This window comes from Amborella trichopoda, chromosome 2 (assembly GCF_054954075.1).
Source record: "Amborella trichopoda isolate Santa Cruz 75 chromosome 2, AtrichopodaSantaCruz75HAP2 v2.0, whole genome shotgun sequence".
Lineage (NCBI taxonomy): Eukaryota > Viridiplantae > Streptophyta > Magnoliopsida > Amborellales > Amborellaceae > Amborella > Amborella trichopoda.
The window spans coordinates 412,982-426,868 of NC_142337.1; the positions used below are offsets into that span (position 1 = coordinate 412,982).

Below are 13,887 nucleotides of genomic sequence, written 5' to 3' on the forward strand. Positions count from 1 at the left end.
ATCTTCTCCTCCTCCATAATGAATTTAGTAAATATTTATGAATGTCCTTATTTGCTAATTTGTTGGGAGCGTGTCTTTTATTTTTTTCATCATTTGCATTTTATTCCTTATACCTAATTATTCACCAATGAATATTTTGATCTTCTTTTTGTTTTGTATACCCAGGTTGCTATCTTGGAAACTAACTCTAAATTAGGCACTAGTAGGGATGGGTGGGAGAATGAGGTGAGGGGGGTGAGAAATGTAGCAGGATGAGAGGATGATGGGAGAGAGAGAGAGAGAGAAAGGGAGGGATGTGGTGAAAGTAGGAAAGAGGGGCGAGAGCAAAACAGAGAGACATAGGGGGGATCAGAGGAGGGGGGGTGGGGGGCAAGGAGCGGTATTGGTGAAAGAGGAAGCAAACAAGAGGTATCGAAGAGAGCAAGTGAGATAGAGGATTGTGAGGATAAGGGAGGGTGGGAGAGAGAGAGACAGTAGGAAGCCAGAGAGTGAGGGTAGGCCATGATGGAGGGATAAAAAGAATTGGCTAGTATGGGAGAGAGAGAGGTGCGAGGGTGAGGGAGAGAGGGAGGGAAAGAAAGGAGCAGGATAGCAAGGATGAGGCTGCAAGTGGGAATAAAGAGACCGTGAACACGAGAGAGGGATGAAAGAGTTTGAGAGGTGAGAGGTTTAGGGAGGGGGGGAGAAAGGGAGGCCGAGAGAGAGAGAGAGAGAGAGAGAGAGAGAGAAGAGGGAGGGAAGAAGGGTGTAGGATAGCAAGGGTAAGGCTGCAAGGGGGAAGAGAGACTGTGACTGGAAGAGAGGGATGAAAGAGTTTGAGGGGTGAGAAAGCTAAGGAAGGGGGGGGCATAAAGGGAGGCCAAGAGAGAGGGCTGGAGGAAGAGGGTGAGAGAGAGAGGGAGTGAGAGGTGTGAGACGGTGCAAGTGAGAGAGAGGGAGGCATTAGGAGAAGGGGGGAGAATGGATAGAGGGTTGAGGGCAAAAGAGAGGGATGGAGGGGTGAGGTCGTCCCATGGAGAGAGAGAGAGAGAGGGAAAGAGAATGAGGGTGATAAGGAATTGAACTCAGGATGTAGTGTTCCAATCGTGGTCAACTAACCACTTAAGCCCAAACAAGAGTAAAGTGGGTATCAATAATCTTGAATAAGTAGAGTCATTATAGTAATTTTACTAACTGAGTAGCCCAAATTGTTTTTTCCTATTTTCTTTTGGTGAGTAGTTCAACAGTAGGAATCGAACTCAGGATGTAGTGTTCCAATCGTAAACAACTAACCACTCAAGCCCAAATAAGATTCTTAAGTAGCCCAAGCTAAATAACATGAATGTCCTGCTTGTTCAAAATCACGTATAGCAATATTGCAATAGAGAGGGGTCTGAAATGAGAGGGTAAACACTCCCATTTATTGTAAAAAATTAGCGTTAGGTAAGTGTATAACATGTTCTCTTTTGAGAGGTGCAATGTAATTGCTGATCTAAGAGATTATCTAGCTATCATGGATCAGATGATAGGATTAAAATACCTTTATCCCCTAGTCAAATCCTAGCTTTTAATTTATCTTCATTGAACCTATATCAATGTAACGATTAGATTTATCCTTAAGAGAATTTGTGGAAGAGGAGAGAGAGAGCAAGAAAGACAGACAATTCCTTAAGTGGGGCATGCCCCTTCGAGAGAGAAGGAGAGAGTAGAGAGAGCTTAGAGAGAGAAGAGAAAAGATAAGAGGTGTAGAGATTTAGGAGAGAGGGGACCCCTATTTCTAGATTTTTTAATTCTTAGGGTTTGCCATCTTTAGTGATATCAAATCTATACCATTGATATAAGGAGGCTTGTGGGGTGAGAGATATGAGTAAAGCTCCCAATGGACAGGGCCGGGCCAGCTTTTGAGCCTATAATGAGCCTGTTTTTGTGCGGATTTTGGGCTCCGAACCAGGCCATGCTACAAAATAATCACAAGGATATGGGCACGGGCTGGGCCAGTAATGGACTGGCCCGAAAAAGCTTGTTTGCCCCAGACGGGCCTTGAAACCCACATCAGGTCATGGCCAGGCCTAGCCCATTTAGTAGTTTTTTTTTTTATTTCACTTCAAAAAAAATAATAATAAGGAATAAAAAAACTACTGTCTCTCCCTTTTAACCCAAATCTCTCTCTCTCAACTTTTTAACCCAAAACCTAACCCTCTCTTTCTAAACCCTAACCCAAATAAGAAAACCCTCGCTCTCTCTCCCTCTCGCCTCTACTGTGACTCTCAGAACCCTCTCTCTCCCCCTCCCTCTCTCTCTCTCGTGGGCATGGAGGAGAGAGAAAGTGTGTTCTTCTAAGAAGGGTAGAGAGACGATGAAGAGGGAGTAAAGAGTTTGGGGTTTTGCAAGAGCATGAGCGAGGAGCAAGGAGAAGGCTTTTCATACTTAAAATGGCCCTAGAGTCAGAGGCTCACTCCAAAAATATAGAGACGATAAAAAACAAGGATTATTACACTAATAGGTATTGTGAGATGATTACATTAATGGGGTTTGCTCTGGATTTAGAGAGAAAGTGGAATCATTCTACGATTACTAGAAGGCAAAGATGGAAGTTTCTGAAGACAATGGTATTTATGATGCGTATTAGAAGGAAAAGTTGAAAGCCTCTGATGATAATGGTATTTATGTTGCCTTTGTTTACTTGGTTTTTTAATGTTTTGGTCCTTCTTTGTTTATTTTGTTTCTTCAATTCAATTTTTGTTTCATGTGGGATTTCTCACTCTACCCAATTCAATGCTTGTGGTGTTTTGATACTTCTACTTTTATTTTAATAATTATCTAATTTAATATTGAATGTCAGATTCTTTGGACAGTCTGAGGAGAAAGTGGAAAAATAAATTTATAGTTATAATTGGCCGGGCCAAACCCAATAAGCCTACATGGTCTTTTCTGGGCCAAGCCGACCTTCTATACGCATTTTCGGGCCTCATCGGGCCTTAGCGGACGAGCCCGAGCCACACACGAAAAGTTCAGGCATGTTACGAATTGGGCCTTCCCGAGCTTCTTTCCGGGCCAAGCCCAACCGGCCCAACCCTAAATATTTTCGGGCTTTCTGGGTCTAAGGCTGGAGCCCGCTCGTTGGCAGCCCTAGATGTGAGCCATTTATTCCTTAGATCTACCATCAAGATTCAAAGGAAGGTGCTAGAACCATATCCTCCATTTCCTAAACCTATTCCCATCAAATATTCAAATAAGAAAAATATAATCATACTTTCTCTTTTTATGTTCCATATTCATATAATCTTTGAATATAATCATACTTTTCTTTTTATGGATATTCATTCCATATTCATATAATCCTTGAATAGTCAAATATCTTGATTCACAAGACATACCATAATTTATTATCTTGATTTCTATGCCAAGAAGTCCTGACACAAAATTAGAAAGCCAACATAGCATGAGGGGGCTCGGACCAAAATGGCAAGTCATCCCTCCTTATGTGGGGCATGCCACCCTAGGTGGCTCCAAGTGGGCCCCACACAATCTCTATGTTATTCATTATTAAAATAATAATAATGGGGCCCCGACCTTTCATGGTGGGGCCCCATATGTTAAGTTAATTAATAACAGACTTTTAGATAATTATAAACAAGATTTATTTCTCTTTTATTATTTGAAACATTGAAAATTGAGTTTCTCTTATATTATTTATTCAAATCGTAAAAATAAAATATAGAGAGAATCACAAAAATTCAAATAATCAATCTAAAAATCATATAACATCAAAACAATTAAAACTAAATAATTTTGATGGGAATTATATCCATATAGGTCTAGGAATTATGAATATACTGCATTACTCCACCTTCAACTGTAGACTACGATCCTCACTAGCTTTCTCAAACTGACCCAGCGGCTCCCATGACCAACAGACCACTACACGGGTTCATGATTGGGTCACTAAAGTCAGCCAATAGATCAGGGGACGTAATCCCAGTCTATGGACTATAGGTTCTCCCCTAAAGACGAATCCATGGTCCCCCAGACCATGATGCAACTACAGCTCTATGGTACATAGGGGTAATCTCTCGCACATGTACACGCTACACCCTTAAAGGTGGTTCGCTTTCCTGATACAACTATCTATGCACATGCCGTGTAATGGTTTAAGGATGGGCTTTGGCTCAGTCTCTAAAGGTCAACCATCACACACAAGGGTCACACAATCCCTGGGCTCATTCATCCGGGCTACTTCGACCTCATCAAGGGATAACCCATACAGAACCCCCATCGATGTAACTTTATGTCTAGGTATCTTGGGTTTTCCAACTCGACTAGCCTAGCACGTCAGGCCAAGTCTGAGTATCTAGTATGGTCCACAAGAAGACCACACTCCTACTGAGTTTATGTTTCACTATATGAAATGTTTATAGAAGCTCTTACATTGCCTTTAATGACCACATAATCCCAACATCTCCCACTTGGCCCTTGAAAGCCTTGCAATCTGTCTTCCTCACTTTCTCTCAACTCCATCTCTCTCACATGCTTCACAAATACATTTGGAGCTAGCCCTTTTGTAAGCAGGTCAGCTATCATTATCTCAGTAGGTATGTAACTGATCTCGATCTCTCCACACAGCACTTCATTATGCAGATGATTGAAGCTGAGCTTTATATGTTTGGAATTCTTATGGAATCGTGGCTCTTTGGATAAATATATTGAGGTTGTGTGGTCACAGAAGATTCTCATGCATTCACATTGTATGGGCTTGAAATCAAGTTGATTTAAGATACTTTTTAATCCATACTCCTTCAACTGCCATGCAATATGTGACATACTCTGATACCACTGAAAGTTGGACTATGTGATAAAGCATGGTGTTTATAAATTTAAATTTTTCCTTTATTTCACGGACTAGATCACTTACAATGTCCAATTACAAATAAAAGCTCTCTCAAAATAAATAAATAAAAACGGCTCTCACTTGCTACCGCTAAAAACAACTCCTTTATTCAATAAATAAACTTGACACATTGCTTGATGGTAATAAAAGAGCACAAAAAGAAATAAAGTAAAGCAAGTACAAGTTGTTGAAAATTACCTCAACCACGCTTAGTACACCCCACACTGAGGATCCTCCTCCAATGGTGCTTGGGATCAATGATCAATCTTGAATCTATTAAGTATGGCAAAACCCTCCAACAATGATTTAAAAAGCGGACCGGCCAGTGCCTAAGCAGTCCAGAAGGCATGGGCGCATAGCCCAAGCTTAGGCAATCAGATTAGGCGGATATCCCTGAAGACACCCAAAAACCCGCTTAGGCAGCCACCCGCCTAGGGCATGCACCCCACCCAAGGGTGGAAATGCCCCCTGTTGAAGGAATTTTTTATTTTTTTTTAATACAAGGGCAAATTGTGGGTTTTAGGTTCATTTGAAACCTAAAACCCATTAGAGCTTATTTTAAAGAGAGAAAAACCCCCAAAAAAAATTGTTTCAACTGGGCCACCCAAGTTCTTGACGCCTGCCTAGGCGCTGGGCAGCCTGGACCTCCCCCCGGCCGCCTAGCGCATTTAAAACACTGCCCTCCAATTATGAGAACATATGGAACTATCTTAAACCAAAGTGTTAAGGCATCAATGCCTTAGCCTACCTTAAGCCCCTTTAGCTTAACCTAGAGAGATGAGAGATAAGAGGTTTCTTAAGTAGGGCGTGTCCCCTTCTACTTTCTATATATGTGTAAGAGAGAGTAATAGAAAGAGAGAAACCTTTCTTAAGTGGAGTGTGCCCCCTAGAGAGAGAAGGAGAGAGTAGAGAGAGTTTCGAGAGAGAATATTAGAGGTGTAGAGATTTAGGGGAGAGGGGCCCCTATTTATAGATTTTCTAAAGCTTAGGTTTGCCATCTTTAGTGAGATCAAATCTAGACCATGATGGGGTGAGAAATGTAAGTCATCCACTCCCTAGATCCACCATCAAGATTCAAATGAATGTGCTAGAACCTTATCCTCCATTTTCTAAACCTAATCCGATCAAATATTCCAATAAAAAAATATAATCATACTTTATCTTTTTATGAATATTCATTCTTTCTTTAATTAGACTGTGAATAGTCAAAGATTTTGCATTGGAAGACATACCAAAATAAATTTATTGGTTTCTAAGCCAAGAAGACTTTACACAAAAATTAAAAAGCCAACTTAGCATGAGCGGGCATGGACCAAAATGGCAAACCAACTCTCTATGTATGGGGCGTGCCACCCTAAGTGGCTCGAAGTGGGCCCCACACAATCTCCAAGTTATTTTTAAAAAATAATAATGGGCCCCATACATTATAATTTGTATAATGTTAATGAATGTTGACATGCTCAAGGGGAAATACCATAGATTGGTAATTTGAATAATCTTTATGAATATAGACATGTGCCCAAGGAGAAATATTATAACTGCGGGCAAATAATTGTCTCTGTTTTTGTGTATCCTTTTTTTCATTAATTGGACCACTTCATTTTCTCATTCATAGAGCAAAAAATTCTATCTCAACTTATGTAGTGGATTAAGATACTCTCAGATGGGATGGCGATAAGCATGAAATCCCTAAAGATATTTTTATTAGGGACAATGTTGTTGTGCATGACGAGGAGTACGAAGACGTTGAAGAGGCGACAACCACCCCTTTATGGAGATATTTTACAAGAATGAGAGGGAAAACAAAGACTGGAGAAAGTAGTAGGAAGTGGACATTGCAATTTTAGTTGTAGAACCTCCTTACATAGGCAAATATGCCCTCTTTGTGCAGCTGTCTACAAGACAAGCTTCAAGGGATTTTCAAAGTGTCCTAAGGTTTCAAAGTACAACGACGAGGCCTCAAGGGAAGAGTAGGGAGAAGCAATTAGGTTTTATGGGGGTGCCCAACAAAAGAGCAAATCTGCTTTCAGTGTTCCCTTCTCACCAAGATCAACAATTGGCTCGTACTAAATCAAACAGGAAGGGGAAAATCCCTAATATGTTTGCTGCACATGCAAGGGAAGAAGGTAATAATGCAGTAGCCCGTTCGTTTTTACGCCAATGGCATCCCATTTAATGTGGCCAAAAGCCACCGATTTTATGAAATAGTGGAACGGCTATATGGCTCCTAAAATATGAAAAACCTAGGGCAGCATTACTGGACAAGGAGAGGACAAGGATTGATCGTGCATTGGCCTCCTTAACAAGTAGACAACTTAAGGGTTTTGATAGTTTCATATGGATGGAGCAATGTAAAGAATGAGTCTGTCATTAATGTCATGGCAGCTTTTGAAGCGAGGGCAATGTTCCTCAAAGGATATGACTGCTCTTCAATTGAAAAACCAAGTCATTACATTGCCCAAACTCTTTTGAAATTCATTGATTCATAGGGCCCTGTAATGTAGTTCAAGTCATAACTTACAATGTTGCGAACTGTAAGATTGTTGGGAGCAGAATCCGTCGTCGTCACCTCCACATCTTTTGGTCCAGCGTTTTAAAATGCGGGATACAGCAAAAACTGGTGGGGGGGCTAATGCGGCGATGCAACTCGATGCGGTCCTGATGCGGGTGCATCGGGATGATGTGGTCAATAAATATAAAAAAATTTTAAAAAATCTACAAAAATAGGTTAATGCATAGAAAAAAATATGGAGGTGATATATGTGATAGTAAGTATTTTAGTTTAATGCTTAACTCCAAAAATATTAGTTGTCGGAGATTCTGTATCCACTATCCCCTGATAGAAGCTAGAAACTAGCTTCATTAAACATTCAACAATCAACAACCATAAGCACAAATTTGCAACCACAAACTGTAAAGTTACAAAATAGTGATACTACAAACCAAAAGTCCATGTCTCCACGAAGATTAAAGAGTTTTGAAGTCAAGCTCAAGAAGAGTTAATAGTTAATACAATCATCCCAGACAATTTTGAAGTCAATTTTTCAAATATTAATCAGAGAAGTCATCTTGAGAGTCGTCATGTGCATCATCAATATCATCTTCGGTGGCCTCCACGTATTCTTCTTCCTCGGTCTCCTCAGAGTCCGCCTCCTCCTCCTCGACCTCTGGAGCTGGTGTGCGAGTGCGACTAGACCCAGCTCCTCTACTCCTCTATGCTCTAGTGTTAGATCGATCTTCTTCATTAGCCCCTATTGCTAACTCAACATCGAGCCATGTAAGATCCTCAGCCTCAAACACACGCTCTAGTCTTGGATCCATGGTCTACTCACTTGTGGAATCACCATCAACTTCATACAATTGAATAGGGTTGAGCTTCATGAGATTTTGATACCTCTCCCTAAGCCGCTCATTATACCGCACATAAATCAAATCATTCAACTTTTTCTGCTCCAACCTATTCTTTTTTTTTGTATGGAGCTATCATAGAAAATTGAAATTAGATTTTATATTAGAAAATTTAAATTTAAAATTGAAATTCAAGAAAAAAAGATTAAGGAATAAGGAGTTAAGGACTTACATGCTCAAATGCACTTCAATTGCGTTCACAATCAGATGAGCTACATGTGAGATTCAACACTCGAATAGCGAGAAGTTGTAGATTTGGTGTCTCGCTTCCATATAATGCCCACCATGCAGCTGTATAATATTTTATAATTTAGATTATAATATAGATAAAAATTAAAGGTAAACAACTAAACAATGGAACTATATATAAAGTCATAAACAAGTAAGGGTACTTTTGGCCTTTACCGGGCTCTGTAGTGTCCCTATTTCGATTAGCAATATCTCTCCCAAAGTTTCCCAAGGCTAACTTGAACTACTCTCGATCTCATCCTAGATATCTTTGTCAAGCACCATCCTCTAAAGTACATCTAAGAACCCACTATTTATTACACGATCTGTCTCAATGGATGGGTGCTTGTAGTGAAGAGATGCGTTTAGAAAGTAACTGGCTGAATAGAGGTGCCTGTGAAGCTGGGTATCCCATCTCCTATCAAAACTTTCAAGTATAACCTTGCGCATATTTTCATTATCATTTAAAACATTTTATCTCTTCTCTTGTCCTTTTCATTGCCTCATGTATGTAGCTCATGGCGGGCTTCACATCACCATCAACCAATTGAAGCACTCTCACTAAAGGGCGAGCCACCTCCAATGCAAGAATTATTTCACTCCAAAAAGATGTATTCAGAATAAGTTTTTCAGCCTTTCTCCCATCCTTATGCTTTCACCATTTACTTTGACTCCATTGCTCTGAAGCAAACAAGATCCTCAAGGCACTTTTTTGTGTGGCTAAGCTTAGAAGAGTGAGAAATGATGTGGCAAATCTAGTGATACCCAATCTCACTAATTCTATCTTCTTTGTAAAAAATCTCATCATGCTTAGGACTATGGTGTGATTATAAATAAATCCAACAACAAACATAGCTCTTGAAATCACCCCACTAAATAAAGGTGTTGTACCCAATTTCTTGAGCATAAGATTAACACAATGAGCTGCGCAAGGAGTCCAAAACACATGCGTCTTTTTCAAAGTCAAGAAATGCCCAGCTGCAGCATAATTGTTACCATTGTCAGTGACAATTTGTACCACATTTTTCTCTCTAACAAACCATACAGTCTCATCCATCAAGCCACATAAGTATGTAGCATCACGTGACTTGTCTGATGCATCAACAGACATCACAACAAAAGTACCTGTTGGATAGTTAACCAAAAAATTAATGAATGCCCTCGACTTCCCATCAGACCAATCATCACACATAATAGTGGCCCCATATTTTTCCCACCCTTCTCTTTGAGAAATCAAATTTTGTTGACATCAAATACAACATTCTTCAACAAGGGCTCCCTAACCTCATGTAATGAATGAGGAATAAGTCTTGGGCCGTATTGCCCAATTGCCTGGACCATACACGCAAAACTATCGAGAGTTATAATATTAAACGAAATGCCAGCCATGTAAATCCACTTTGCAATCCACTTACATACCGACTTCTTTTGTTCTTTCTTGTATCTATTTTCAATTGTTTTTTTCTCTCTTCTGAACCACAATTTTGAGGATAGGGGTGAAAAAAATATCCATTGGCCCCGTAGAGAGAGGTGTTCTTTTTTCAACACTACCACCAATATTTGTAACCCTCTCTCTTGAGATTGGAGTTCGAGTACCCCTTTGCCTCATTACAACTTCAGATATATCATCATCAACATCATCATCAAATAATTGCATATCATCAAGTAATTCTTTTCTTTTCATTTTTTTTCTTCTCTTTATCTTTTTTCAATCTATCCATGTATTCTCTAATCTCCTTTTTTATTTCATCGGTAGGTTGTGGGGATGCTCTTACATTCTCAGAAATTCCAGCTAAGTGTTATTTTTGTCAAAAACTACCACTCATATAAGTATTCCCACAGAGCATGCAAATCACACAATTTCTATCTTTCGGATTTTTTAGTTTGGCATATTTCCAAGCCGAATCCTTATTTCTAGAAGATTGGAAAGAAGACATTGCCCCAAAAATAAATATTATTGTACAAGGAATAAAAAGATACCGGTTCTTGAAGCAGTGCTTGATTTCTTCATAGCCTTTGAACCAATTTCTTATCACAAATTCACCTAAACTTCCCCAAATCAACAACCAAAATGTTCAAATCAAGATCCAAGAATAAAAAATGACCATTTTGCCCATCCCTGAGGGGCACAATTGAAAAAAAAAGGCGGAAAATTATGCGGGCATATGCGGATGATGCGCTATGATGCAGCACATATTCGCCCGCCTAGCTCCAAACCGCATATGCGGTCTTTTTTGATGCGGTGTTCACCGCATACCACCTGAAGCGGCCGCATTTTAAAACACTATTTTGGTCAGGTTGTTTGGCACATATACTAAGTCTCCTAAGGAAGGACATTATTGATAAGAAGAGGAAGAACCCAGTCTTTTCTTTTGTGCGAACTTACTGACATGAGGCACGAAGGGAGGTGAAGTATATATGAAATACCACTAGATGTTGGTACATTTGCAGATAATTTTTTAACCTCGGCTAAAATTTAAGAAGACGAGCATCGGGTATCACCATATCATGTTGACGAGGATCACGAAAATGAGGGTGGCTCTAACATCCTTGGAGTTGAGTGGGGAGTGGGATGGACTAAGACGTGGTCCAAGAGATACAGAGCATGGCGAGGTTCGAGATACCCATTATTAAAAGGTGGCTATGTAGATTTCTAGGCTATAAATTGAAAAAAAAAATATCTATTCTTTTATTCATTACTGGAAATTCTACTAACAAGTGCCACAAATACAATATATGAGACTACTACAATTAAGGATCTCTATAAATTCACCATCAAAATAAACTTTATTCAACTGAATACAATATTGAGACTTTAAGAAATAAAAATACGACAAAAATAGCAGCAAACAAAACCAAATAAATAAGGGGACATTTATTGGCTTTTGCATAGGGTTACCAACCCTTTAGAGCTTAGCACACACCACACTCGATCACCTAACCAATGGCACACTTAAAATCCCGGATCCTGTTGAACACTCAAATTTAAACGATGAAGCACCTCTGGGATACCCTTTCTGAATGTTATTTGAGGCTAGAGAGTAATATCAAAATTAGGTCACTAAGAAGACCCTCCTTAAAACATGGAGCATGCCACAAAGGCAACTCCTCTAACCTAGGGCTAGGAGTGCCCCTCTTTTTCTCTCTCCTAAAATTTGAGCATTCCACCCCAGACACTTATGGGGGGTAGCGTGCTTCTTAGGAAGAGAGAGATAGAGAGACTTAGAAAGAGAGATGAGGGAGAGCGTTAAGATAATAGAGAGAATAGAGAGATCTCTAGTGTACTGAAATAAGGGATAGATCCCCCTAATATTAGACCTTTAGGACTAAGATGTCCCAATCAAATTAGGAGGTCAACTTGATCTAAAATTATTTAGGTGATATGTGAAGTTAGAGAGAAATATAATCTGAGTCATTCATTTTCAAGATCAGCCATCATGATCTGGAGTGAATCTTTAGGAACCTTATCCCCTAAGATTTGACCCTCCATCTGAAACTTCGATCAGTCAAAACTCATCCTCTAGAATAATAAGATAATCTAGAAATCCTATGTTCTCATAAAGAGATAACTAGGAATTCAAATTAATTAAAACTTGGCCAAAGGTTTCTAGATAACAAGAAAGTCACGAATATTTTTAATAGCGCAATAGCCTTTTAAAGAACATTTTAATCAAATAATACTTTCTTTAAATAATATTCCACAAAAATACTTTTACTAAAAAAACATGTCGCACTAAAAAAGAGGGCATCCCATAGAGACGGACGTGTGGCCCCTAGTGGGCTCCACATGAAACTCCCTAGTGGGGCCCACACGATCCACTACTATCTTCTCAAACTAACCTAGTGCGACCCATGACCCACAATCAAGAGTAAGGGCTCATGAATGGGCCATCAAAGTTAGCTAATAAACAGTAGAACTACAATCCCAGTATGTGGACTACAGGTTCCCCCTTAAGAACAAGTCAAAATGCATACACATTGCAGGGGGTTCTCTCTATGCAATTGTCATATGCACATGCCATGTACAAGTTTTGTTTAACATTTGGCCCTTGCTCTCATAGGCCCTTCCTCTGCACACAAGATACCACATAGCTCTCTTGGCCTACAAATAACGTCTATGGGCATCTCTCCAACCTCAACAATAGATGACCCACAACAAATCCTCAACGATAATGCCACATGCTTAAGGATAAAGCTTTTGGACATAACCCAGACCATACACCGCCCAACTCGAGGTCAGTCAGCCACAGTATACTCTAACTTAAGTGCACAAATCACTATAGAAGATTTTATATACAAGCTCTGCAGGCCTTTAAAGGCCACATATCTCAACAATTATGAGCACAGAGTTTTGGTTCACTAATAAAAAGATCTTGCAATTTACAAGGCCAATATGGAAAATGACAAAGTTTGCAGACACTGACAATGTTGGCGATGCTCATGAGCTCATGGATGACCTTTATGACGATCTTGCTTTATACCAAAAGGTGCCCAAGTTGGTACTCAATCTATAGGATCAGACCAATCTTCCATTGCATTGCCTGGAATATGTTCTTAGTCCCAAGTATCACTCTTCTTAATGGTTAGCTACACCCATTCCTGAAGTACAAAAAAGGATAAAGCCATACACGATGAAGAAGCATTTGCATGTTATCCTGTCATGTTAGATATCCTATACACATATGAGATTGAGAGGGGGAGAATGTGTAACCTCATTAATGATTTTGTAGGCAACAAGGGAGTTTCATCCCAACCAGCTTTCATTTCTAATAAAGAATCAACGTTTGTTGTATCTTGGTGAAATCTTTATGATGGTTGGGTTTTTGAATTGTATTATGTTGTTAAAATATTATCTTAGAGCGTTAACTAATCATATGTAGAGGGATGTTGGACTACCTACAGCTATTTTCATAATGTAAAGCAAATTTGACTAAATGCTTACTGCTCCAAGTCATTGGTGTATGTTCACTATACTAAAATGTTGAACAAACTGCAGTCAAATTACAAAGAGAAATGCTCACCTTTAGTGTTCATAAAGGCGAAGGCGACTGCCTAGGTGGCCAGGGGCCTGACCACCTAGGCGGCCGAGCAGCTGCCTAGGTTAGCACCCAGATACTTGGGCAACCCAATGGAAGAGAGAGAGAGAAATGAGAAAAAGGGGGAGGGAAGACAAAGAGAGAGTTCTACAAAGGGGAAAGAGAGATGTGAGAGAGAGGACGGGCAGACCCAAGGGAGAGGGAGAGGGAGAGAGGATAGGCAGACCCAAAGGAGAGGGGGGGAGAGAGAGAGAAGGGTGGGTGAGGAATAGATTGAGACACATGGCTCATGCTGGCCATGTGTCCCCCCTCCCTCCATCTCTATCCACCTAACCCCCCCCCCCCCCT

General features: G+C 40.0%; 1 protein-coding gene across 6 annotated transcripts in view; it reads right to left on the minus strand.

Annotated features, from left to right (window-relative positions):
• Nucleotides 1-13,887, minus strand: part of LOC18427319 (fanconi anemia group D2 protein) — a 48,793-nt gene that overhangs the window by 14,375 nt on the left and 20,531 nt on the right. The gene's annotated exons all lie outside the window — the stretch shown is intronic.